The sequence below is a fragment of the Colobus angolensis genome, unplaced genomic scaffold (genome assembly GCF_000951035.1).
Source record: "Colobus angolensis palliatus isolate OR3802 unplaced genomic scaffold, Cang.pa_1.0 Scaffold117, whole genome shotgun sequence".
Classification (NCBI taxonomy): domain Eukaryota; kingdom Metazoa; phylum Chordata; class Mammalia; order Primates; family Cercopithecidae; genus Colobus; species Colobus angolensis.
The window spans coordinates 6281532-6309102 of record NW_012112808.1 but is presented as its reverse complement, the minus strand read 5'-3'; the positions used below and the strand labels follow the sequence as shown (position 1 = coordinate 6309102).

The 27571-nt window shown below is 44.5% G+C and overlaps 1 protein-coding gene across 1 annotated transcript in view; it reads right to left on the bottom strand.

The window, feature by feature from the left end:
- Nucleotides 1-8248, bottom strand: part of RIN2 (Ras and Rab interactor 2) — a 252268-nt gene extending 244020 nt beyond the window's left edge. The window contains exon 1 of the mRNA XM_011963061.1: nucleotides 7919-8248. The gene's annotated coding sequence lies outside the window, so the exon portion shown is untranslated. The remainder of the gene's footprint in view (nucleotides 1-7918) is intronic.
- Nucleotides 8249-27571: the final 19323 nt, after the last annotated feature.

Sequence of the window (27571 nt, the reverse complement as noted above, 5' to 3'; positions counted from 1 at the left end):
TCCTGACCTCATGATCCGCCCGTCTTGGCCTCCCAAAGTGCTGGGATTACAGGCTTGAGCCACCGTGCCCGGCCCATAAATACCTTTTCTAAAAAGACAAGAGCCTCCGACTTTGTGGGATCCCTAAATTGTCAAGGAGAAAAACCATTGCAAAGGACAGCAACAAAGCACTTGAATTAGGGGTTTTCCAATTCAAACTCAACACAAATATGTCTGTCTCTCGAGTCAAGCACTGACCACACTGTCCTGCCCTTTTCCCAGTCTAAGTATCCCCTGCTAGGCTGCGAGGTCCTTTAGGCCTGGAATCTTAAAGGAGCACCTGCACACATGAGTGCAAATGGATCTTTGGACCAGCCAGGATCCCACACCTCCCAGCAGAGCTGAAACCAGAAGCTGGTCTTGTCCAATCTGGGTTTGTGCCTTCCTCACCAGCCACCCCAGAGACCAGTGTGCACATGTGGCCTGAACACATACAATCAATGCCCACTGGCTCTAATTCAGTGTCATGGTTTCCCGGAAAAAGAGATCCTAAACTTTCTTTCTGGTCTTTGCAAATTAGGCTTAATATAATTCCAAACAAATACCCCGGAATACAATTTCACTGGAAGAATTAATGAGTGAATTTGCCAAAAAAATTTGGGGGTGGGGGAGAAGATAAAAGGATAGAAAGTGGCCGGGCACGGTGGCTCGCGCCTGTAATCCCAGCACTTTGGGAGGCTGAGGCAGGCGGATCACTTTACGTCAGGAGTTCGAGACTAGCCTGGCCAACATGGTGAAACCCTGTCTCTACTAAAAATACAACCTGGTAGGCAGAGGTTGCAGTGAGCTGAGATCATGCCACTGCACTTCTGCCTGGGCAACAGAGCAAGATTCTGTCAAAAAAAAAAAAAAAAGAAAGAAAGAAAAACAGAAAAAAAAGGGCAGAGAGTGAAGTGGGACTTGCTCTTCCTAGTAAACTTTGTATGTATTATGGAGCTGGGGAAAGGCAGATTTATTCACCAAATGATGCCAGACCTGGGGGAAAACTATGGGGAGAAAAGAATACACTTTTGTTTCTACTTTATAAACCGCTTACCAAATCATCCCAAATGAATTTAAATAGTAATCTAAAAAACTGAAAGCATAAACGTTAGAAGAAAATATAAAAGGCTAGGTAATTGATTGAGGAAGTGGAAGGGTTTTCTATGCAGAGGCACCATTAAGGAAATTTTAAGAAAAAGCACAAACATTTGATGATGCAAAAGGTTAAAGATTTTGTATAACAAAATGTATATCACTGAAGCGATAAACATTCAGCACTTAAACAAGGAAAGTCTGGACAGCAAGACGATGAGCGTTTAGGTTCCACGTCCCTTATCCGGACACGGGTGTGCTGAAGTCACACACACCGGGACTGCCAGGTCCTGCACAGACAAGGTGGCTGGTCTCAGCACTCAACTCCTGGTGTGGTATCCTGGCTGACTTTCTGAGACTCAGAGGTTTCCATGCAATCTGACTAGTGCAGCTGCCCTCAGTTACCACACAGTACAGTCATCTACCTCCATTCATGTTTTAAAAGTATTCTTATGATCAAGCCATAGTTAAAATGCAATGGAGGAGTTCAGTATTTGGGAAAAATCTGTAACAATTTCTTAACAACTAAAGTTCATCTAGCTAACTATTTAAACTAGCTCTTTTTTAAATTTTGAATTCCTGATCTACCAAATAAAATCAGATACATAAAAAACAAAAAGTCTCTTTATCCAACTTATTGGATTAAATTACTTAAAAAAAAGACTTCACTCATTAAAAATACAAATGTTTCCAAATTTGCTTTTTAAAATGACTTAGATTTTGAGAATTTTCAGCAAGTGGGGAGTTATGTATTAATACTCCATGTACTATCACTTGGCCAGATGGCATCATCAAATAAAAATGAGATATGCACTCATAGTAGGAATTAGAACACCTCCCAGATTCGTTTCTCATTTGGGTACTATAAAACCCAGCAATGTCTTTTAAATCACTCTTAGGATGATTTTTAAAACAAACCAGCATACCTTGATAGCCTTTCCTACATCAAACTGAATCAGGGGCTCTCAAGCATGGACCATCAATTTTGGGGGTAATTCAAAGTTAGTAATGGAGGTTCTTACAACCAAAGATTTTCGACCAGGATAAGATATCTCACACAGGCTGGAACACCCATAGCCTTAAAAAAATCCAATTTTATTTTCTTAGACTCTTTTACGAAATGGGTGTGCTTAAACTTTCACCTAACCGTTAGTGAGTTTAAAAACCATTTCTGCTACAAAACAACAGTGTCATTTAATCATTCATTCATTCACTCATTCATTCTGTGATTATGCTATTGAGTGGTTTTGCTAGTGGCTGTGTTAACTTGTGTGGTTCTAGTCACACTTTCAGCTGACATTCCACACTTCTCTGTGCTGATATACATATATATCTTTTTTATTTTTATTTTTATCTTTTATTTTTTGAGACAGAGTCTCTGTTGCCCAGGCTGGAGTGCAATGGAGTGATCTTGGCGCACTGCAACCTCTGCCTCCTGGGTTCAGGGGATTCTCCTGCCTTAGCCTCTGAAGTAGCGAGGACTACAGGGACCTGCCACCAGGTCCAGCTAATTTTTTTGGTATTTTTAGTAGAGACGGGGTTTCACCATGTTGGTCAGGCTGGCCCTGAACTCCTAAACTCAAGTGACCTGCCCGCCTCAGTCTCCCATAATGCTAGGATTACAGGCATAAGCCACTGCACCTGGCCAGGACTTTAAAACTCAACAGGTTAAAAATCACACTTAGGCCTGTGCACAGTGGCTCATGCCTGTAATCGCTGCATCTTGGGAGGCCGAGGTGGGTGGATCACTTGAGGTCAGGAGTTTGAGACCAGCCTGGCCAACATGATGAAAACCCGTCTCTACTAAAAATACAAAAAATTAGCCAGGTGTGGTGGCAGGCACCTGTAATCCCAGCTACTCAGGAGGCTAAGGCAGGAGAATCGCTTGAACCCGGGAGGTGGAGGTTGCAGTGAGCCGAGATCACACCACTGCATTCCAGCCTGGGCAATAAGAGCGAAACTCTGTCTCAAAATAAATAAATAAATAAATCACACTCAGTATTTCCTCCCTACCTTCTCCCTTGTTCACACAGCACGATGACATGTGCATGCTCACACACACACTTGAACTCCATAGCTTGCCTAATGACTCATCAGCCTTCTAGTCTCTTCTTCAACTCCCCTTGTCACTCCCCATCCCGCCGCATCTGATAGGTCCATTCTTCTCAAAACACTCCTTCCCTTGACTTCTGTGACACCACCCTGTTTAATACATATCTCCAAATGAGACTTTTTACTTTTTGTGCTTTGGAAAAAACTACGAAACAAATCTTGAGATATATTTGCTCAGCATTGGAGACCCAGAAATGTCTGCAGATGAATGTTAAATCTGCACAACCATGCCTCTTTGATCACTTTCCAAAGGCTCCTCCATTAGCCCACAATACTCCTTTGACTCCCTCAAATTCTAACTCCAACTTCCCCACTTCATCTCCTTAATTGCAATAACGCCTCAATAGCTGAGGTTACTGGTCTGTGGAAGGTGCTCTAACAGTAGATTGAAGGCAAACTCTAATTTAAAAATACCTCATTTCAAACAATGGGTGTTTGCGAACGGGGGCTGCAGCTCTTATGAGGAGGGATTGCTATTAGCAGGCCTCTGTTCCGGGTCTGAGACACCCAGAGAGTGACGGTTGCTACCTTTTCATAAGTAAATGTCCACACGCACTTAGACACCCTAGAGAATTCACTTGGCCAGCACCCAGGGAGAAAGGAAGTGAGATAACTGAAAATTCACTGAGCAGGAGTACTTTCTCACTCAATGGATGTAACTAGCCAAGATGAAATAGTGATCTCAGGACAAGAACCCTGAAGTTACCACCCCATCTGCAGAGCTGTGTTTGAGGACATTCTCCGAGTTGGGAAGGCTGGTTGAGATCCGAAGGCTTCTGGGCAGCAAAAAGGCAATGCTCTCCAGAGGCTGGGGTTCCCTCAGATCATATCTGATCAAACCCAAAGAACCTACTCATATTAATCGGATGCATGGAAGCTACTTGAGTTAATTGGATACACAGATCAACAATCCACTCTAAATTTACAAGGGTGGATTATTATGCTTTTCTAGTGTCCAGAATACACATTTCTACTATCCAAAATACCACATATTACTTGGAGTCAACATTCCTTGGAAGCTGACCCAGACATTAGAAGATTCTGGGAGAACTGAACAATTCCCAAGGTGAATTCCTTGGAACAATGGATCCAGAAGATGCTTCATGAGAAAGAGTGTTCTGTGGCCAAATAAAGTTGGCAAGCATCCCATACTATGGTGTCATTCTAGACAGTCCCAATATATGGTATAATAATAAAGACTCCTTAAAGTCCTGCCATAAAAATCAGATTAACATTAGCATTTCCCTAACATATTTTATCACTGTAACTCATTAGTGATTGTTTAGCAAAACTGCATCCTAAAACACAACTGGGTGAATCCTGCTGTGTACACACACTGCATGGAGTGTGCCTCTGGGCAGGTTCGCTTTTAGCAAGTCCACTGTGCTGCGGCAGAATGACAGACTACTTTTAGGCCTCCATTTCCTCACCTACAAAATGCAATGAATACTACTGTTGTGGGAACGGCTGAGATACTATCTGTAAAGCCATTTTATAATGTGCTACGAAAATGTTATCTGCTTTCTTCAGAGGCATTTCAGTCCTGAGGGTGTACTTCTTGCTGTGCAACTCCTCAAAATGCCTTGACAAAGGGATACTTTTGCTCATTCATTCATTCATTCATTCAACACCCCCTCCTTTACTGGTAGGTCTTAAGGGCTATGGCCTGGTTTTGAACCCTGGCAGGCTTACAGACAGTGGGCAAGTGAGGTCCACTGCATTGCTTTAAGTGATACACACACAGACACACAAGGAATTCTGGTGGTGGTGAGGGGGTGTCTTACCAGGGAAAGCAGGACGGGGTCAGGGAAATCTTTCTTGCTGAAACTATTAGGATTCTTGAAGGATCATTAGGAATGTTGGATGTACAAGGGGAGTTGGGCACAAGGTCAAAACACTGTAACATGGAGAGTATGTGAAGAATGGGCCTCCCATTAATGGGTCACATGAGCATGGACCTCCCAGGGTAGCATACCCTGCGTTTCATCTGTGATACCTGATTCATCTGTGTCCTCCAAGCAGAGGAAGAGGATTTAGCTAAGCGAGGGGATTCTTTCTGGAAAGTGGAAGTCCTGAAGTGGGTAGTGGCCCTTGACTTTGGATAAGGTAAGTGGCAGGGGACCTTGGGTGGGGATAAGAGTGCTGCTGTGAAGTTAACTTTAAATAAGCACATGCCATAGCCATCCTGGGAGTCAAGCTCCCTCCCACCTGCCCTACACTAGAGGTCATGGGCTATTTCAGTTTCCTCCTCTGCTCTGATGAACTGTCTGAAGGAGAATGTTTCCAGACAAGAGAGGTCTTGATAGCAGATTGGTTTTCCCCATGTCTCTAGCCTCCAACTATTGAAAGTCTCCAAACCCCAAAGCTCCTGTCAACAGCCTGCTTCCCAAGTTCCAAAAGCAAGGGCCCTTTGCTGTCCCAGGACCCTACCAATCCCTAGCTTGTGATGCTCTCTCCAGAGGTGCCAAAGCATGGGAGTGCACACTTTGGGTATTCCAGAGGCAATATTAGAACCTGAGGCAAAAAGGAAAATTAGTACCTCTATATCCACTTATGACAACATCCTCCCATATTTGAATTAGGTAAAAAGTTAATAAAAGCTCTGCAGTCAGTGAACATGACTACATCTGAAGCCAGAGTTGCTCAATCTGTTGCATGCCACTGTCAACTCTCAAACCACCAGGCAAGGGAACAGACAAATGGGGAGGCTGGGGAAGGGAAACTGGATATGATTGTTCCCATTGAACAATAAAGCAGTGTTTTTTGTTTTGTTTTGTTTTGTTAGAGAGAGAGTTTCACTCTGTCACCTAGGCTGAGTGGAGTGGCACAATGTCGGCTCACTGCAACCTCTGCCTCCTGGGTTCAAATGATTCTACCTCAGCCTCCCGAGTAGCTGGGACCACAGGCACGTGTCACCATACCCAGCTAATTTTTGTATATTTAGTAGAGATGGAGTGTCACCATGTTGGCCAGGCTGGTCTTGAACTACTGACCTCAAGTGATTTGCCCACCTCAGCCTCCCTAAGTGCTGGGATTACAGGCGTGAGCCACTGCACTCGGCCTGTGAAGCAGGGTTCTAACAACACCCACCTTTATTTAAAATGTTGATTTTTGCTTATCATGAATTTTTTACATTCAATTTGGTTTTGTTAAAAAGATCGTATTAAAATACTATTTATCTTAATGATAGAGTGCTGCCCTGTGTGTTTCTTTTTTCCCAGTAAACCCTGTGCACTCCTAGCAAGTGTTTCTTTTTGCCTCGGTATTTACAGTCCTTTTGGTGGAAGAGTACTCTGATGTTTCCTTACTGATGACACCGTGTTCCTAAGAAACCCCAATGTGCCCAAAACCGCTCAAGGAAGTGCGGCTACGCTGCGGAATTAGGAAAACCCCAGGGATTTGAGAGCTCTGAGAAGAGAGGCGCCTCTCAGGGCCCAGGGGACCCATCTTGCCCTGTATTTCTTGGCAACATATCACAGGCTTTAAAGCTGAACTTCTGCAAATCCTGCTGTCCCCGCTCCGTCGAGGGGCGCGCCACCGCCGGTGGGTGGATGCGGAGCCGGTGGGAGCCCAGGCCAAGGGTGGAGGCCAAGCCCAGAAGGGGGCGGGGAGGCCTCAAAGCGGGAAAGTGGCCCCCTCCCTTCCCGGCAGGAATCCGGGGCTCCTCCTCCGCCCGCTGTGCAGCCATCAATCACCGCAACAGCCCAAGTGCCCCCTGCCCGGACACAACACAACAACCCTCCTGCTTTTCCACCCGGGGGAGGAAATCTCCGGTCGGAGCATCTGCCCTGCACACTGGCTGGACGCACCAGTGGGGTCCGCGCTGGAGATCAAAGCTGTGAGACACCGGGTCTGGCCCGCGCGCTCAGGCGCAGGGAGCACTTGATACCCCACAGGCAGCCCTGCAGGTAGAACTCCACAAAGGTCCCTACCAAACTCCGTCCCTTGCACACGCACGCAGACCCTCACCTCGAGCCATAGTGCCCTCCAGCTGCCCCTCACCCCAGCCCCGCACAGGTCAGCTGAGGACACCCGGTGACCCTGCCGGGACCAGAGGCCACCTCGCGCTCCGGAATGTCACCCTGCCCCTTGTCCCCACTCCCTGATCCCCCTCCCCGCTTCCGCCCCCACGATCCCCGAGGATGCGCTCTGGCTGTCTTCCCCAAGTCCCCTCCGGAATGGGGAGAGAGTGCGCGCGGCAGCACCCGCGTCTGGAACCCCAGAGAGCCCCGCCCGTGCCCGGAGCCTCTCCAGGCTCTGGGTGCGGGCACAGGGGGTGGGGTCTCCGCTGCCACCGCCCCTTACCTCGCGCGGGCCCTCCCCGCAGGTCCCGGAGGCGGGGGCGACCGGTGGCCCCAAAGATGAGCGCGGGGCTGGGTTTCACCGCCCGGGAGGAGCAAGAGGAGGAGGAGGAAGAGGAGGAAGGGGGAGAAAGGAGGGGAGGGGAGGGGAGAGGAGAGGAAAGAGGAGGAGGGGAGGGAAGGGCTTTGTGTTTGCCTCGGGCCGTCCCTCGGCAGTAGGGAGCCATCCCCCTCCCCCAGCCACCTTCCAGAGCTCGCAGAGTGGATGGGGCGGGGGTGATCGGATCGGAGGCAGCGACCAAGGCGCCTGCGCGACCCCAGGTCCGGCCCATCCCTCCACTCTCTCGTACCGCAAGCCCCCGCCCCTCCTGACAACCACCCGCTAAGCTTACCCGGTTACAAGGAACCCAGGCTGCAACCAGGAAAAACTGCCATCAGAAAGTTTATCTAAGCAGGAGCAAACTTGGCTGGACCGGCCCCTGACCCGCCTTGACGCCGCCGCCCCCGTCTTCTGCGCTCCCCGGCCAGGCGAGGACCAGAGTTTTGTTGTCGGAGATTCTTGCCTTTCTTGTTTTAGCACAAACGCGCACGCACTCCTTTCCCATAACGAGCCCCTCCGCCCAACTACAGATCCCGGGATCTGTCGCTGTGGCTGGAAGGGCCCCACTCCAGAAGCCTGAGCTGGCTGCGGCTCTTGGTCCCGGGGCAGGTTCTCCAGGGTTGGACACGCTCTGGACGCCTGGGCGGGTTGTTTTGCTTCGGCCTCGCTGGCCGGGGGCCCGCCCACCCCGCCTGGAACGCGGTTTGGATCGGTGCTGGGAGCCCTCTGTAACCCCACAGAAGGCCTCGCAGGCAGGCGGGGACGCGAGAGCCGCGGGGTCGGTTCCCCGCCAGCATCCAGCCTTTTCGGAATCAGGCGCGTCCCTGGTGATTCGCTGGGTTTTCCCACTTCCCACGAGGACCTCACCTTTGGGAATTAATTGCAGACAGTGTTAGAGTTACAAAGTAGTCGGTGTCACAGAGGGAACCTCAAGGAGACAAAGGGACACCTCAAAGGTGTCAGAGAGACAGTTGTTACGGGCAGAAACAGAACAGCGAAGCGGAAAGAAAGTAAACCTTATTTCTGTTCTTGTTCCACTTCAGACAGTAGCAGGGAGACTTGGATTCATTGGTGTTGGTTTTCGTGATTCCTGCCTTCTAAAATCCCAAGACTTATTTATCATTTATCATCAGCTCAGATCCCGGGAAAACAGCCCCCTGCACTTCTGTTTCTGCTCCAAGACACCCATTAAATAAATAATTGAACGCCTGCTGGTGCCAGGCGAAGTTCTAATGCTTGGGATGTGTCGTTAACAAAGCGAAAGTCTCCCTCACCTGGGGAAGCTGAAGTCCTGCGGGCAAGAGGTGGGAGAGAGAGGGTAAACCATGGCCATCCCTAAGTCAATTATTTGGGGTGTTGGAAGAGGTCGGTGACAGGCAAAACAAGAAAAAGAATGTGGGGGCCCAGAGTGCTTGTGTCTGGAGCAGGTCATAGAATTAAATAGGTCACCGGTGTGGTCAGGGTTGTCCTCGGGGAAGGTGGGATTTGAGCCTTAAGGGTTTGAGCAGAGGATGACCTGATCTGTTATTGCTGAGAACTCAGTCTGATGCTGTTTGGAGAGCCCATTGTCCTGGTAGAGGTGGAAATAAGCCAGGAGGCGATTGAAATAGTTCAGGCTAGAGATGGTGGCTGGTAGCAGGCTCAGAGCAGGGGTGGTGGAGAGAGGTAGTAGGATTCTTATTTATTTTGAAGGTCCAGCTGACAGCAATTCCTAAGAGGTTGGATACATGGGCAAAAGGGAAAGGTGGACAGAAAGGTAGACCTGGCCGCATCTCCCTTTCTCTTCTCTTCCTTTTTCAGCCACAGAATAATCCAGTTTTGTAGACAAACGGTGCCAGGTAAATGCTGAAGACACCTGACCTCTGCTCCTTTCTTCCTGTCAAGTTTTCCTTTCTCCCCTTCCACCCACTCTCTTGAAAACATCCTTCCTCTGCCCACATTGCACCATAGATGGTCCCAGAGGCTCAGTCTCTTCCAGAACTTGGGGGCCATTTTGCTCTGCCCTTCCCCAGAAAAACATCTTTTACTGTAGAAATGAATTTGGGGGTTATTTATTCAAAACTATTTATTGAGTACCTACTATGTGCCAAGCACTGTCATAGGCACTGGAGCTACAGCAGTGAACTAAACAGAAAAATCCCTGCGTTCTCTGCGAACTCACAATCTAATGCGGAGGGAGAGGCAATAAACCAGACAAACAAGGTGAATGTGCAAGTACTCAAGCCGTAGAGGAAAGCTAAACCAGGAAGAGGAAGAGAGAGTGCTGGGGAGGCTGCACTTTAAAACAGCCACTCATCAAAGAAAACCGTGAGGACACATGGACTTATCTCATTTTTGACAGACTTGACCTCCCATCCCAGGGTCCCAAGAGACTTGAGTGGCTGCTTCAGTCAGCTGCAGAGAGCACAAGTGCTCGTGGGGCACTTTTGCAAGCTTGGGGACCGGCTAGCCAAGAAAATGTCATTTCTAATGAAGTTATTTGCCCTTTAAAGTAAACCAAGCTGTGTTGGTTCTGGAAGCATTGCCCAGAGCTGGCAACTCAGCAATTTGTTTCTCTCCTCTGTTGAGCAGGGCAGGTAGAGGTGAGTGTCATGTGTAAATGATTTGAAAAGTGCAATTTTTTACTGTGGGGTCTGAGCTATAAAATAATCATCATAATCATGATGGCAATTCTTGTTTTTTGGTGGCTGCTGATACTGGGTAACATCACCCTGCTCAAGCCCCATAGCATAGCCATCCCAGAAGATAGTAGAGAATATCAGTAGATAGTTAACTATTTCCATGTATTAAGAATTACCTAAACAGTGTTTATATAACTCTGTATCTCCCTCTCCAAAGATTTGGTTCTCAAAAGAGAGGAGGTTCTAAAAAGGAAGGGACATTGAAAAGGATACATTCTTTCTACTTTTTAACTTACATCTTTGTTTCAGAATCTAAAAGAGTCAGTGATTATCCCTGGAGTGTGGGATTATTGGGGCCTTAACATTTTTTTTTTCTTTTTTCTTTTGGAGACAGTCTTTCTCAGTCACCCAGGCTGGAGTGCAGTGGTACAATTTTGGCTCATTGCAACGTCCACCACCCAGGCTTAAGCGATCCTCTTACCTCAGCCTCCCAAGTAGCTGGGACTACAGGTAAGCACCAACATGCCTGGCTAATTTTTGTATTTTTCGTAGAGACAGGGTTTTATCGTACTGCCCAGGCTGGTCTCAAAATCCTGGACTCGAGTAATCCACCTCCTTTGACCTCCCACAGTGTTGGGATTACAGGGGTGAGCCACTGTGCCTGGCATGGGCCCTTAACTTTTCAAGTTGCATGTTTATGAATTATTTAAATATTTAAAATATTGTATGAATCCTTAGTTAATCTGAAGAAAAAGCATTACCGGAAAGGGATCCCGATCCAGGACCCAAGAGAGGGCTCTTGGCTCTCACTCAAGAAAGAATTGGAGGCAAATCCATAGAGTAAAATGAAAGCAAAGTTTATTAGTAGCTGCTTGGGCTACTCAGCTGCTTATACTTATTGTTACTTCCTGGTTATATGCTAAACAAGGGGTGGATTATTCATGAGTTTTCCTGGAAAGCGGTAGGCAATTCCTGGAAGTGAGGGTTCCTCCCCTTTTTAGTTCATATAGGATAGTTTCCAGATGTTGCCATGGCGTCTATAAACTTTAATGGGGCTGGTGAGAATGTCTTTTAGCATGCTAATGTATTACAATTAGCATATAATGAGCCATGAGGACAACCAGAGGTCACTTTCATCCCCATCTTAGTTTTGGTGGGATCTGGCCTGCTTCCTTACCACATGCTGTTTTATCAGCAAGGTCTTTGTGACCTGTATCTTCTGCTGACCTCCTGTCTCATCCTGTGACTAAGAATGCCTTAACCTCCTGGGCATGTCACCCAGTAGGTCTCAACCTTATTTTACCCATCCCGTATTCAAGATGGAGTCGCTCTGGCGAAAGAATTGAAAGCACAAGTGTGAAGGCAACCTTATCTATAATTACTTAAGATTTTGGTAACCTCTTTGACTTTAGTATTTAAATCACTTAAAAAATTTCCAAGTGTTGAGATTTCTTTGTTGTTGCTCTTTAAATTTTTGTTATTAGTTTCCAGGTTTTTTGCATTGTGGTGAAGAAATGTACCTTGTTCAATTTCTGTTTTTTTTTTTTTTTTGAAATTAATTGGGGCTTTCTTTGTGATCTAGGGTATGATCAATTTTGAAAAAAGATTTCCATAGTTATGTGAACAGAAGGCATATTAAGCAAGCCCCATAATCTAGTTCTAAGCTGAACATATAGTAGTTGTTAAAAAATTATCAGTGAACATGAGCAATAATTAAATGTTCATTCATCTTGCATGTATATTCTAAGTCTTTACGTCATTTACTTTATTATTTCGTCTTCCAGTCTTCTAAACTATACTCTGCCTTCTCCCCTACACATCTTTGTGAAGAAAATGGGTTTAGGATGGGTGTATTAACATCTTCCATTTCAATCAGAATTCTGACATTTTTCTTTGACTTTCAACTGCTCTTACTCCAGCATTTTCATGCTGTGTTATACAGTACAGAAATATGTATATGTACTATCACGTCACCATGGGCTACACAGTTATTGGTGTAATAAAACTCCTTTACCCCATTCAATGTGTTTCCCTTAATCTTTGCCTTGACTGAAATTCATATCATGATCCCTGCTTTCTTTGTCTTTGCATCCACATAGTACATTTTTGTCCATCCTTTGTTTTAAGTCTCTCTGCAGCATTTTATTTTGGAGGAGTCCATTTAAAGCAACATATACCATGATTGGATTTTGTTTTTAAACCCAACTAATGAATTTGGTTTAATTTCTGCCATATTGTTTTATGCTTTTGGGTTTTATGAAACCCTGCCAATTCCTAAGTTCAATGTTTTTGGTTAAACTGACTGTGCTCTTATTTCTTTATATATTCTCCAGTCATTTGGAAAGTATTTGTTGTTTTAACCATAGTGCTTCTTTTTTTTTTTTTTTTTTTTTTTTTTGAGATGGAGTCTCGCTCTGTTACCAGGCTGGAGTGGAGTGGAGTGGTGTGATCTTGGCTCACTGCAACCTCCACCTCCTGGGTTCAAGCAATTCTCCAGCCTCAGCCTCCCAATTAGCTGGGAGTACAGGTGCACGCCCTGATTTTTGTATTTTTAGTAGAGTCGGGGTTTCACCATGTTGGCCAGGCTGGTCTCAATCTCTTGACCTCGTGAGTCACCCGCCTCGGCCTCCCAAAGTGCTGGGATTACAGATGTGAGCCACTGAGCCTGGCCTCATTTCTTTTTTCAATATAGAACTTTTGATTATCTGTAGGGTGGCAGGCACTGTCCTTGGTACTGTGGATATGTGATGAAACAGATCAAATCTTTCCTTCAATGTACTTATCATTTAACGGGTGGCATACAATAAACACATGAACAATTAAATATGAAGATATGCAGGGCATGATGCATACCATGAATAAAACAAAGAGAATAGTGTGAGGAAGAGTGGCTGGGGGCTGACTTAATTTGGGCTATCAGAGAAGACTTCCCTGAGAAGATCATGCTTAAGCTGAGATAAATGACAACAAGGATGCAGACAGAGAGTACCAGAGAAATTTTCCAGTCTAGGCAGAAGGAACAGCCAGAGACAAGGCCTTAAGGTGGGTGTCAAGGAATACGAAGAAGCCCACTGGGGCTGGAGCTAGAGGCTTAGGGAGAGTCCTCGGGGAGGGTTCCAGCAAGGAATGGCTCAATCAGCTTTGTAAGTTTAAAAATGGCCACAAAGAAGGCTGTGGGGAGAAAGGATAGCAGGGAGGAGATGAGCAATGAATGGTAGAAGGAGACAAAAGAGGTAGACTTGCAATCCCCGGGCAAGGGATGGTAGATTGATTAGGTACAGGGTTAGAGATGGAATAGAATGGGTGAATTCAAGGTAAGCTTTGAAGGTAGGACCCACTGGGCAAGCTATTTTACATATCTCTCCTGTAGTACATTTGAATACAATTTGGATTATACTTCAGTTGAATATAGCTATCAATAAATTTATTAAACTTGTATGGTGACTTAAAGTACCAAATATTTGTTTACATTAACTGAAAATACATTGTCTCCTTTGAGAATGTTTACAATAAGAAGTTATAATGAAATAGTGGCATTAAAAAATGTGTGCATGCATGTATACATGCATGTGGGTATGTGTTTTCACCTTGTAATGGTCCCCTCCAGAACTCATGTTGACATTTGATTGCTACTGCAACAGTATTAAAGGTGGAACCTTTAAGAGATAATTAGATCATGAGGGCTCAAGGTGGGATCGAGGCCTTTATAAAAGGGTGAGTTTGCCCCATCTTGTTCTCTTTTGCCCTTCCACCTTCCGCCATGTGATGATGCAGCAAGAAGGCCCTTGCCAGATCCCAGCTTGACCTTGGGCTTCTCAGTCTCCAGAGCTGTAAAAAATAAATTTCTGTTCATTATAAATTACCCAATCTCAGGTATTCTGTTATAGCAACACAAAACAGACTAAGACATACATTAAAAGTTTCCTGCAAACGTTCAAAGGATAAGGTTTCAGGGCATGTTCAGGGGAGGAAACGAGAGATCACACATGGATTTAGGCTTTCTGCTGAGTGCCTGGGTGAATCCTGGGTCCATTTATTGAGATGGGAGCATTTTTAGGGGGTGGAAAATAGAGTTCCGGTTATCTTTAATTTATTTGAAAACTGCCTACCTTAACTACCAGGATAAAAAATACATGGCTTTGCCCATGTCAAGATGGAATCTATCATGCTTCCCAGTTCCCTACTCACAGCCTATGCCCAGCCTCTCTCTTCTTTCTTCAGTATTTTTTTATACACTCTGAGCTTTAAAACAGATATTTGGATTAATGAATCATTATTTTTAGACTATATGACTTGTCTTTCAAGAATTATTTTGTATCTACAGATTTCAATTCTATTCATAATAATTACTTAGATTTAATTATTTATTTAAACTTGTTTCAATATCTACTCCCCCGTCTTTCATATCTTGTCTTTGCCATTCTTAATGATATACCTTTTCATCAGAATAGAAAGAATATAACAAAATACTTTTTCAAGAAGAACATAAAGATCATAAGTTTTCTAAGCATATGTGTTTCTGAAAAAGTTTTTCTTATCTCTTTACACACAAATGTGTATGGAATTCTTGTTTTCTGTGGTAGATTTTCTGTAAAAATGGTCCTGACAGTTTTTCCCATCCTGGTATATGCACATCTACCACTTTTCTCATTAAGAGGTTGGTTTATTTCCCCTCTATTTGAATCTAGTCTCATTTTCTGAATTGCTTTGACCAAGAGAATGTGGCAAAAATGATGCTGTGATACTTTTTTGCCTTGGGACTTTAAAGCTTTGGCTACTCCAATTTTTGTCATCATAGGATCCAAAATGAAGTAAAGAAACTTGAGAAAGACTGCTGAATGATAAGATACCATGTGGGCAGAGAGAATGCTAGACAGCTTTCTGCCATCTGGTTACCCTAGTTGAGGATCTAGACATCTTGGATGATCCAACCCTCAGATGGAAACCCTCAGCTGAGTTTCCAGCTGAATGCAGCCATGTCAGTGACTCCAACAGATAACACAGGATGCAGAAGAAGCACCAGCTGAGCTCAGCCAACCTGTATAACGATGAAAAATAAGTAATTGTTGTTTTAAGCCACTAAGTTTTGGGGTAGTTTGTTACACAGCAATAGATAACTGATACCATTTCCCTTCAAAACTCATTAGACGCTGCTTTATTACTTTCTAATGTTTAATCTCAGTGACAAGTTTGGGTTCAATCTGACTGTCTTTCCTCATTATTATAGACACTAATTTTACATACTTTAAGAATCTGTTGGCCGGGCACGGTGGCTCAAGCCTGTAATCCCAGCACTTTGGGAGGCCGAGACGGGTGGATCACAAGGTCAGGAGATCGAGACCATCCTGGCTAACACGGTGAAACCCCGTCTCTACTAACAAATACAAAAAAACTAGCCGGGCGAGGTGGCGGGTGCCTGTAGTCCCAGCTACTTGGGAGGCTGAGGCAGGAGAATGGCATGAACCTAGGAGGCGGAGCTTGCAGTGAGCTGAGATCTGGCCACTGCACTCCAGCCTGGGCGACAGAGCCAGACTCCGTCTCAAAAAAAAAAAAAAAGAAAAAAGAAAAAAAAAATTTGTTTTATTTTCCTACCTTAACCTATTTCCCAGTATGTGTTGGAGTATGAATACTTCTTCATTGATTTGGTATAAAACAGAGTTAAATTTTTGATATTATTTCAAGGATTTCTTTTTCAGCTCTAAAACATTTTCTTTAGGGAAACCTTTGATTACTGCATCGGTTCTAATTGTAATGATTCTTTCATCTAGACATGGGTGAGCAACTGCAGCCTGCATGAAACCTGGCCTGCCACCTGTTTTCATCAATACAATTTTACTGGGGCCCAGTCATACCCATTCATTTATATATTGTCTATGGCTGCTTTCACACTTCAACAGCAGAGTTAAGTAGCTGCAACAGAGAATATCTGTATTAAGCATGTTTTTCTTTTTTTTATTCTGAGGCTTTGACATACAAGGCTTTGCGGACACTGGAAGGGACTGCCTCTCTCAGAGTTAGCTAATTCCTAGAGATAGCAAACAACTCTGTCCAGGAATGCTGCTTTCTAATGCAAATCAACCCATCTGAAACCCATACCCACCACCTCTTTTGTTGGGCTCTCAGACTTGCACCACTATCCACCCACCCTAATCACCCCAGGGCCAGGCACCAGACAACTAGGGACAGTCACTGTGCCCCAGAGCCCACCGAAATTATTCAAACCAGCTTGTCCTAAGTCTGTTTACCTTGACTTGCCCATTCACTGAAATTATTCAAACCAGCTTGTCCTAAGCCTGTTTACCTTGACTTGCCCATTCCTACGAAACCACACACACACAAACACACACACACACACACACGCACACGCACACACACAGAGGCTCCTGCCCACGTTTTCCCCTCAAGTCCTCGGCCTCCTGACCAACCCTGATACTTCACAGTGTGACCTCCCTCAATTGCATGATGTGCTCCTCCTCTTGGGAACTGTAACAAACTATCTTTTCAATGGCAATCATCTCATTCAATGACTTGTTGGCTTCACCATACATGAATAATAATTAAACCTACATTTAAAAAATCATCTGGGGCTGGGCGCGCTGGCTCATGCCTGTAATCGCAGCACTTTGGGAGGCCAAGGCAGGCAGATCACTTGAGTCCAGGAGTTCAAGACCAACCTGACCAACATGGCGAAACTTATCTCTACTAAAAATACAAAAAATTAGCTAGGCATGGTGGTATGCACCTGTAGTCCCAGCTACTCAGGAGGCTGAGGCAGGCGAACCGCTTGAATCTGGGAGGTGGAGGTTGCAGTGAGCCAAAATTGTGCCACTGCACTCCAGCCTGGGCGACAGAGCAAGACTCCATTTCAGTAAAATAAAATAAAATCATCTGGCTCACAAAGGCTAAAATATACTATTTGGCTGTTTACAAAAAGTTTGTTCACTGCTGCTCTAGATCACCTATAATTCTTAGACTGTGTTACTCTTGTCTATGTTATTTGTCTTGGCTTCCTCATCTACCATTTGCTCTTCAGCCTGCTCCAGTCTGTCCCCAGTACTAGACTAAAATGGCTTTTGTCGAAGTCACTACTGTCCAAGATGCTGCTAATTCTGACTCCCAGGTGGAGGAGTTGGAAAACCTTATCCAGGAAGAAAGGGAAGGCTTCAGGTGGGCCTTGATAGAGGCTGTTGTGATGAGGAATCTGTAGGTGGACTAAGGGAAGAAGGTTGTCCCATGTGGTTGGTTAGAAGTGCATATTTAGTTCTCTCTGGTGTGTCCTTAGTTGGAAATTAGCAATAAAATGAGGGAAGCTGTCTGTGACTAATCAAGTCCTGGCAGTGTGAGACTGATTGTTACAGGGGTTATCGTTTGGCTCCTTGGACCAGTTGTTAGATTTGGTGGTCTGACTTCCTACATAAGATTGACTTGTAAGTAGCAGACTGGCTTCCTGGGCTGGCTCCTACAGATAATTGGTTGATTTCCTGGGCTAGCTGCTGCAGGTTGCTGCTTAGAGTTCTATTTTTACAGATGGTCTGGCCATTGTCCCTTTATATGTTCAGACTTGCAGCTCCCTAGGAGACCTGCAGTCCCGTTCCAGGTAGCTATCTACATGGGCACTTCTTCAGGGTCAGCAGAAGAGCATCTCTCACTCTTATGCATTCTGGGAAGATGGCATTTTATGACATGCCATTACATAATCACGGGAATGGCATCCCATCACTGTTAACACATTCTGTTGGTTAGAAGCAAGTCACAAGTCCTGCCCACACTGAAGAGGGAGGATTCTTTGGAGTATAACTCTGGGGCTGGAAATCATCAGGCATTTTGCCTACTACTTAGGATAGTGCGTAACACGAGAGGAGAGAGAATGAACCCACAAGGAGAGCCCAGGTCCTGGAGAACAACTGTTGGTCACTGCCATTCATCGGTTTTCCACCAGATGACATCCGTGCTTGGGATTTCACCTTTAAACTTGTAGAAGAAGGAGCACTGGAAAGAAGCCAGTTCTACTACTGGTTCTACTAGGGATTTCACCTTTAAACTTGTAGAAGAAGGAACACTGGAAAGTAGCCAGTTCTACTAGTGCTGTGCCGGCTCTCATTTCAATGGTCCTCCAGCACAGAGGGTTGTGTGCTGCCCTGAGAGCCTCACTCTGACACCTGCAGCTCGGTGGCTGTGGCTGATTTCTGTGTGAAAGAGGCCAGGAGCAGAAATTAGAAGATTCCTTTCAAACTCCAGTGCCCTACCTGGACCCGTCTACCCAGTTAGCAAGAATTAATCTCTAATTCACTGCCTGGTTCTCTAGCTTTCTAATACTCTAAGTGAAAAACTCACGCTCCCAAAAATGTCATTGTTTGCCTCCATGGCTTTCCATGTCTCTTCTACTATCTCCTTAAGTGTGGGGTCCTTCAACTCCTGGTACAGAGCCCGTCCCCTTTAGTGCTCTGTTCTATTGTGGGGCAGTGGGCTCAACGCTGGCTGTATATTACAGTCACCTGGGGAGTCTTAAAATCCTGATGCCCAGGTCACACCCTAATTAGAGCCTCTAAAATGGGACCCAGGCATAAGAAATTTTGTAGCTTCCAGGTGGTTCTAATATGTATCTAAGGTTCTGGAAGTGTCACTATTTAAAAGCTGTAGCCTTGTTGGGCGCGGTGGCTCACGCCTGTAATCCCAGCACTTTGGGAGGCTGAGGAGGGCGGATCACAAGGTCAGGAGATCAAGACCATCCTGGCTAACACGGTGAAACCCCGTCTCTACTAAAAATACAAAAAATTAGCCGGGTGCGGTGGCGGGCGCCTGTGGTCCCAGCTACTTGGGAGGCTGAGGCAGGAGAATGATGTGAACCCAGGAGGTGGAGCTTGCAGTGAGCCGAGATCGCGCCGCTGCACTCCAGCCTGGGCGACAGAGCGAGACTCCGTGTCAAAAAAAAGAATAATAATAAAAGTAAAAGCTGTAGCCTTTAAGCAATTCTTGATCACTGGAATCACCCCAGAGGCTCTAAAAGACACTGGTGCCTGGGCCTCACCCATGGAGATTTTGATGTAATTGATCTGGCGTGTGGCCTGGGTGTCAGGACATTTAAAAGCTCTCTAGGTGACGCTAGCACACCCTGGCTTGACATCCAGGTAGCAAAACGCTCACAGGGACTGAGTCTCATTTTTCTGCTCTGCTCAGTAAGGAAAGAGGCAGGTGTTCAGGTTTAAATGTCATTAATAAAATGGTGGTCAGAAAATAAGGCTCCGGGTGGCTTTTGCTCTGAAACTTGAAATCATCGAGAATATTAATTCAAGCATAGATCAGATTCCCTGCTTTCAGGAAAGTTTTCCAAACAAGCATTTGAAATTTCCCTTTGATACTAAATTTTGCATATGTTTTGATTTTCATAAGCAGTATTAAGAGCACATTATTCAGATTCTCCATCTGGTATGTCAGTTTGAGTTTGTGAAGCAGTCCCAAAGCATCCTTTTGGTTTCAGCAATGAGATCACTGTAGACTGGGTTGTCAAAGGAGAGAGCATGGAGAAGCTGGCCCTTGGCTGGAGCCTGAGGGTAGGCTTAGCTAGGCTGGGGGAAGAGGCTGAAGTTCAAGGTCAAATGTGTGAAGGTGGGATTGTGCATGACTGTTGAACAAACAGTATAACTTAAAGGATACAAGAGAGGAGAAAATTTATGGAGAACAAATGTTTTCTGACTACCTAAATTGATAGAACTCTTTCTTTCTATACTCTCTGTCAGCTTCAGATTTACTATAACAGGCACAATCTGCCCTATAATCCCAATTCTGTTTTCTAGACCTTCTTTACAGGTTGATTCTGTTTTCTAGACCTTCTTTACAGGTTGATTCTGTTTTCTAGACTTAGTTTACAGATGGTGTTCAATAAGCCATCATATTAACATCGTTGTAACTGGTGTTCACTATAAAGCCTTGTAGTGGGCTAAAATTCATTTTTTTGCTCTGTGAATTATACATTACTATTTCTGCAACATTTAAAGGGAAATGTTTCTAGCATCAACATCAAATAAATTCTCTTTTCTTGCCATCCTTCAATTCCTCAAAATCACAACCATGCTATATTTCAGCTTGCTTCATGTTTTAACCATCATTTTCTTAAATGGGACCTCTGCTAAAGTCCTTCCTTCCCTCCCTTCCTCCCTCCCTCCCTCCCTTCCTTCTTCCCTCCCTCCCTTCCTTCCTTCCATTTATATTGTCAACAGAGGACATTTATCATTACACATCTTCAGAAATATCCAGTTATTTAATCACACTAACTAGGGGATTTACTTTCTGTTTCAAGACATGTTTCCAGAGACTCCTGCATTTCTGCTCCAATCTAAATTGGCTGTTGTCCAGACCTGCTGGGAGCTATAACCCCAAGGCATTTTTTTTCCCTTCGTACTTCTATGGCTAAGTCTGTTGTTTTCTAGAATCTCAAGTCTTCCTCTTTTGTTTTGTTTTCTCTCTCATTTTATTGCAGAAAAGGCTTTCAGAGGTTCTGTATATCTGAGAATATATATTATTCGCGTTCAGTAGTTATTTTGGTTAACAATGTCATTTTAGTTCAAAATATTTTTCCCTCTTAATTTGAAGGCGTTTCTCCACTGTGCTTTACTAACTGGTGTTGATGAAAGAAATCTAATCAATGTTAGTCTGAGTCTCCTTCTCCTTAGAGCTGATCCGATTTTCTTTTCCTCTGGAGACCTTTTTTTTTTTTAAATACCCCCAAGTTGTAAAATTCACAATAATCTGTCTGGACTTGATCTTTCATTCATTGCTTTGTTTTATCCATCATTATCCTCATATCTGATTGTGTTGTCATTTAATTTACCGTAGTTTCACAGTTCTTGAGGAGCCGCATACAGATCCCATTATTGTTATGGGTTTTTAATTCCTCTTGCAGCTCTTTACTTTCATTCTAAGGGATTTGGGGAGGGGAGGGAGGCAAATGCAGGTGATCAGTCTACCATTTTGAACTCTACTTCTTCAGACATTTTATTTGGATATTAAAGGAAAGGATGATCCCAGAAGACTGAAGGACTCAGAGATCCTTCAATGACCTCCTAGGGAAACTCTGGCTCTGTCAGTGGTGACCTGAAGAAGTGACATCAAGGGGACTTCCATGTGCTCTGCCCTTAAGCAAACTATGACATCACTTTTTAACTGAATAGAAAAGAATATTCCAATATCTTCTGGGCAATTTCCACTAGTCCTGTGCTTATATTTATGCAGAATGGAAATTATATGGGCAGCTTACTGCCCAAACTCTACATGTCCTGTACTTCTGGAAGGCACCTGAAGCTGGTCCAGGCATGCATTTGAGTTCTTCCCTTTCAGTGCAATTTGTAGTTGGCACTTGAGTTGCATCCTAAACTTAAACATTATGTTACTTATTCAAGTGTGAAATAATAAAAAATTAACATGGGATGGTTTTGACCAGACACTGTGTAAGTTTAAGCCCTCTGGAGAAAAGCCTCGGGTGCCTTTTACCCTGGTAAGTCCTGATTGTGATCAGAAGGAATTATAGATTCCCCACAGAGAATGAGGAACTGAGACTAGCAGGGCATCTGCGTCTCCTTTCCAGGCTGGTGCCCAGTGATGTGGGAAGACTGTGGCGCTCTCTTTCACTTAGCATGGTGTGGGGTCAGAAGAACTATGGATGAGGGGTATTGAGGCACACAGGCCTAAGACAGCGCCATAGGATTGCCACTCCCTCTGGGTGGCTGAAGAAACCTACATGAACCAATGAGGAAAGGCCAGAGGAAAAAAGGGCATGTCTGCAGAGTGAATAAATAATGATAACTGCCAGTAGGATGCCTCCCAGGATGTGGACTGGGGCCGCTATGGGAGAAATGGAATTGACTGATATGTAGTCTTCTCCATGGGTCTCCTATGTGGGTGGGTCCAACAGGCTTGTGTTTTGGAGGATCATACCCTGGTCTCCAAAACCACGGCTCATTGGGCAAATGAATGCTGAGAACAATGGCTCTCTCAAGCTAGAAACCCCCTTGGGGGAACATTTGATGCCTACACAGCAGAGTGGGAAATGGGCCACTATCTGCCCCAGTTCCCACATGCTTTGTGTCCTTACTTGCCTTCCAGATGTCCAAAGGCTGGAACCGTGATCGTCCCATCCATCTGGGTGTCTGTCCCTGTCTCACCCTGGCTCCGGTTCCTTCCAAAGGAGCTCAGTACCCCTTGGAGCTGATGTTTCCTAGAAAGAGCCCACTCCCCTGTCTGTCTGCCTGCTGGCCAGTGCCCTTAGCTCTCCTACATAAGAGTGCATGGCAGCAGAAGCTGCAGAAGCTTTCATCTCTCTTATGCATCCCATCCCCACTAGACGGTGATCCTGCCGCCTCGTCTCAGCCCCATCCCACAAACCCATGGCCAGCCTCAGCCTTTGGCAGAATCACAGAGGGATCTGATCCCATCCTAGGGGTTGGAGGGCATATGTGTGTGTAAGGCCGGGCAGTGGTTTTGTGGTTCTGGCATCTCCAGGTGCTATCTAGTATGGATCTCCCACAGAAATGCTACTTCAGTGGTAGCAAAAGCAGAGAGTTCTGTTTGTCCTGTTTATACCGTGGCCATACAGAGGGCTTAAACAGGATTGTAAAATATTCTCACCTTTATCAATACTCACAACTCTTTCCTGTAAGTAGTCAAGCTCAAATTACAAAGACTTGGTGCATCCATCAACTTGGGATGGTTTCAGGGTAGGATCTGAATCACCACTGTGCTTGTTTTCCCAGGGCTGCTGTCACAAATTACCACAAATTTGATGGCTTAAAACAACAGAGCCATTTTTGCTTACAGCTCTGGAGGCCAGAAGTCCATAATCAGTCTGTGTTGTTTTCTTCTTGGGGCTCACGGGGAGAACCTGTTCCATTCTCTCCTAGCTTCTGGAGATGGCTGGCAGTCCTTGGCATTCCTCGGCTTATGGCAGCATTACTCCACTCTTGGCCTCCGAGGTCACCTGGCGTTCTCTCTCTGTGTCTGTGGCCACATTTCCCTCTTCTTTTTATTATTTACTTCTTTTTATTTATTTATTTATTTATTTTGAGACGGAGTTTCACTCTTGTCGCCCAGGCTGGAGTATAATGACACGATCTTAGCTCACTGCAACCTCTGCCTCCCAGGTTCAAGCGCTGCCCTGCCTCAGCCTCTCGAGTAGCTGGGATTACAGGCACATGCCACCAGGCCCAGCCACCAGGTCCAGCTAATTTTTGTATTTTTAGTAGAGATGGGGTTTCACCATGTTGGCCAGGCTGGTCTTGAACTTCTGACCTCAGCTGATCCACCCGCTCCAGCCTCCCAAAGTGCTGGGATTACAGGCGTGAGCCACCATGCCCGGCCCACGTTTCCCTCTTCTTGAAGGGGCATCAGTCACCAGATTAGCACTTCCCCCAATCCCCTAAGACTTCATCTTAATTTGATCATATTTGCAAAGTCCTTATTTCCTAAGACGGTCACATTCACAGGTTCTGAGGGATAGGACTTTAACATGTATTTTTTTTTTAGAGGGGGGACAATTCAACCCAGAATAATTATCAAAGTAAATTAAAAGATAATTAAACACTAAAATATGATACATCTTATTCTTTCAAAAACAGTGCTGTGAAATTTTCTTAGGCTCACAAATAGCCACTTTTTCAAATACACAAACACCGGTTTATAAATACTCAGATTACTGAAAAATGGAAAAATAAGTGCTCTCACCTCTCTTAAACCACTAATTAGTGCATACAAGAAGAAAAAGAGTTATAAAGGCAAATGCTCCTCTATAATAAATGGCAAAACTAATATAGAGAAATCAGTTTCACATAAGCATGAAACAAATCAGTTTATATCGCTTTAAAAATAATAACTAAAGTTTGTCCTTGCTGCATCTGCTTTAAAGATAAAAAGTCTCATTAAGAAGAAAGATAATATTTGAAGATAACTTTTACTTTCAAAATTCTTTAATTTCTTTTTTTTTTTTTAACTGTAGAGTTCCAAAGAACAGAGATGGACAATATAGCATGTGAATTTTTTTTTTCAATTTTACATTGTTTTGTATACATATGACACTTAGAGAAACATCAGAGAACTTTTAATTCTACTGATAAATGAAACAGAAAACTTTTAATTCAGCACAGGAAAACATGCCTGCCTCAGCCTGACCTATTTCCAAAACACACTCAGCTCATTTTTCCTGCTATGCTTTCCTGCAGCTTTGAGTGAAATGTAGCACCAAGGAGAAAGAAGAAAGGCATGTTTAGATGAAAGGAATTTAGCTGCTTGCATTAAGTTTCTTTGAATTAATATCTTATCCTGTACATAAGTATACAGTATAAGGCTGATACTTTGAAGTATAGGATTTCAAAAGGGCAAAGGAAGGACAGGAAGGACAAAGGCTTGTAATGAAATTTCCAGGACACTAGAGGCATTTCAGGCCCGCTTAGCTGAAGCACTTATGAACATGCATGTATGAGGAGTGATTTCAATTGAAACCAGTAGTAGTTTCACATAATTACCCAGCACTTGGAAATAAGGACAAGAGAGGGTTAAGACTGGGGTTAAGGTTAGTTTCTCCTTTCAGTGGCATACTGAAACATTGCTCAACAGACACACCCAAGGGTTGTTGTGAGAACTAGGAGAGTGCACCTCTGACTCACTCTTTGCTGTCGATCGAGGACTCACGCTTTATGAAGTTACACTTCAACATGTGTATCTTGTCTGGGAAAGGCAAATCATTTCTATCAGGTAACGAAGATTGTGAGGGGTTATGAGTGTGGTTGCATTGGAGATCATTAATTAGTCTGAAATCTAGCACTCTTCACAGTCTTTGTATATACCTATACATCCTGACGTCCTCAACACGCTTTTTGAGCTACATTTACCACCTTACTGATTACTGTCTTAATAAACTAAGAAATCTCAAACCTTTACTTATTTTATTTTTCCGTGAGAGTAGTCTTGGAAAGATTTTTGAGTTTTGTGCTTTCACACAATTTTGGACTTTTAATCCGTATCCTCGTTTTGGTGGTGGACTACAAGAGGTTATTCTATTTTGTATTTCTTGTTCATTTCTTTTTTAGAGATAGGGTCTCACACTGTCACCCAGGCTGAAATGCAGTGGTACAACCATAGCTCACTGCAACCTCGAACTCCTGAGCTTAAGTGATCCTTCTGCCTGAGTCTCCCAAGTAGCCAGAACTACACTACAGGTGCATGCCACCAAGGCTGGCTAGTTTTTAAATTTTCTGTAGAGTGGGGTCTTGCTATGTTGCCCAGGCTGGTCTCCAACACCTGATCTCAAATAATCCTCTGACTTTGGCCTCCCAGAGCACTGGGATTACAAAGGTGAGCAACCTAGAGAGTTAGTTTCTCCTCTGCCCCATCAACTTAATAAATTAATTTAATAAAAGGTTATTAAGGCCAAGTGTGGTGTCTCACGCCTATAATCCCAGCACTTTGGGAGGATGAGGTGGGCAGATCAGCTGAGGTCAGGAGTTCGAGACCATCCTGGCCAACATGGTGAAACCCTGTCTACTAAAAATATAAAAATTAGCCTGGCATGGTGGCAGGCACCTGTAATCCCAGCTGCTCAGGAGGCTGAGGCAGAAGAATCACTTGAACTCGGGAGGCAGAGGTTGCAGTGAGCCGAGATCGAGCCACTGCACTTCAGCCTGGCGACAGAGAGAGACTCCGTCTCAAAAAAAAAAAAAGGTTATTAATAAAAGCACCAAGGGTGCGTTTTCTTGTGTCAGGCCCTTGTTAGTCCTGGGAAGAGGCCACAGACCAAAACTCCTCACTGCCCTGTCGTTATCTGTATGTAGAATAAAACGAAATGCCAGAATAAAATGCCTTATTTGTTTTCATCTTGAATTTTTTTTTGCAAGTGAAGTTCCGTAATGATGGCCTGAGCAGATGTGAAAGAGGCATTTAGAACCAATTCTCAGTTGTTTGGTTTTATATTTGGATTAGGGGTGCAAAATGGGCAAAAGAGAGGGTTGGGGTGTAGTAAAGGTAACAGGAGGTCCCAAGGAAAGGAAAATTTAACTTGAAGGAAAATTCAGGGACTGTCTGAGCTAAATATCCAAAATTTGTCATGCAGAGAGCTGTGATTAATTTATTTCACAAGCTGCAGAAGAACAGATTTCCATTCTCGCTCACACAATTGAATTTGGTAATGCCTACACAACAGATGACTATTGCTACTCCCCTGGGCAAAGAAATTATCCCGCCTCTGGTGCCCTGTGGGCTGAGTCATCTGCTCCTCCACTTCCTGGCTGTGTTTGCTCCTGGCGTCAAACCTTGCTGCTATCCAGCTGGGTTCCAATGATCATTTCAAAATTAACAGCCTAATGTTGTCCCGATGGGACCTGTCCCCACACGTATTACAAAAAATTGCTGTTACATAAACCACTTTTTTCTTTGTCCTATTTTCTGTCCCCTTTTCTAAATGTGTTGAATTTCTAGGTTGAGGCTTTTTTGTTTTTTGTCCCCCCTCCCTTAGCCCCAAAAGAGAAATCTAGCTTGCTAGTGAAACATGGTGTCACAGGGCTACGGGCCTGTTTTGTTTGTGAGTACAGCTCAGGAACTTTCTATGCTAGCAAGATATCTGATGTGAGTCCCCTTCTAAAGAAACAACTGGAATGAATTTGAAAATCAAGTAGGAAACACCTTGAGTTAGATCTTTATCTTTCAACTGAGCTCTCTAGTTTCTCCTCTGCCCCATCAAAACAAAGGCTTATTGGAACTAAAAGATAACCCTTTTGCCCTTTAAACTGTACCAGTCTATCCCCAATTTCAAATGTGTTGCTCTCCATAACTCTTGTCTGTCCACATTTGGCAAGTCTTGTAATACACACGGATACCCGTGACTTAATATAGAGTGACCTCCTGGACAAGGCTTCTGTGCAACCGGCTTCTTGTCTTCTGAAGACCAGAGCAGACAGCTATTGGCAGCTCATCTCAGACTTGACTATTCTCAGAAATCACCTGGGGATCTTGTTAAAATGCAGGCTCTAATTCAGGCGGTCTGGATGGGGCCTGAGAGTCTGCATTTCTAACAAGTTCCCCGGTGATGTTGTTGCTCACACTGCTGGCTCTGGGACTATCCTCTGAGAACTGTTGCTCTGAAGCATCCCGTCTGTTTCAGGGCAGATGGCCTCACGACCTTTGCCAAAGGCAGAAGCAATGTTCTCTCTACACCACGGAAGGAAGTCTAGGGCCTTTGTTGGCCAAGTCGGCCCCTCAGTACACTCTGTCTGCTCTGCGAATATCGGAGCCCCTAATCGCATATGGTTCTTTAAATGCAGATTTAAATTAAAGATAAACAAGGT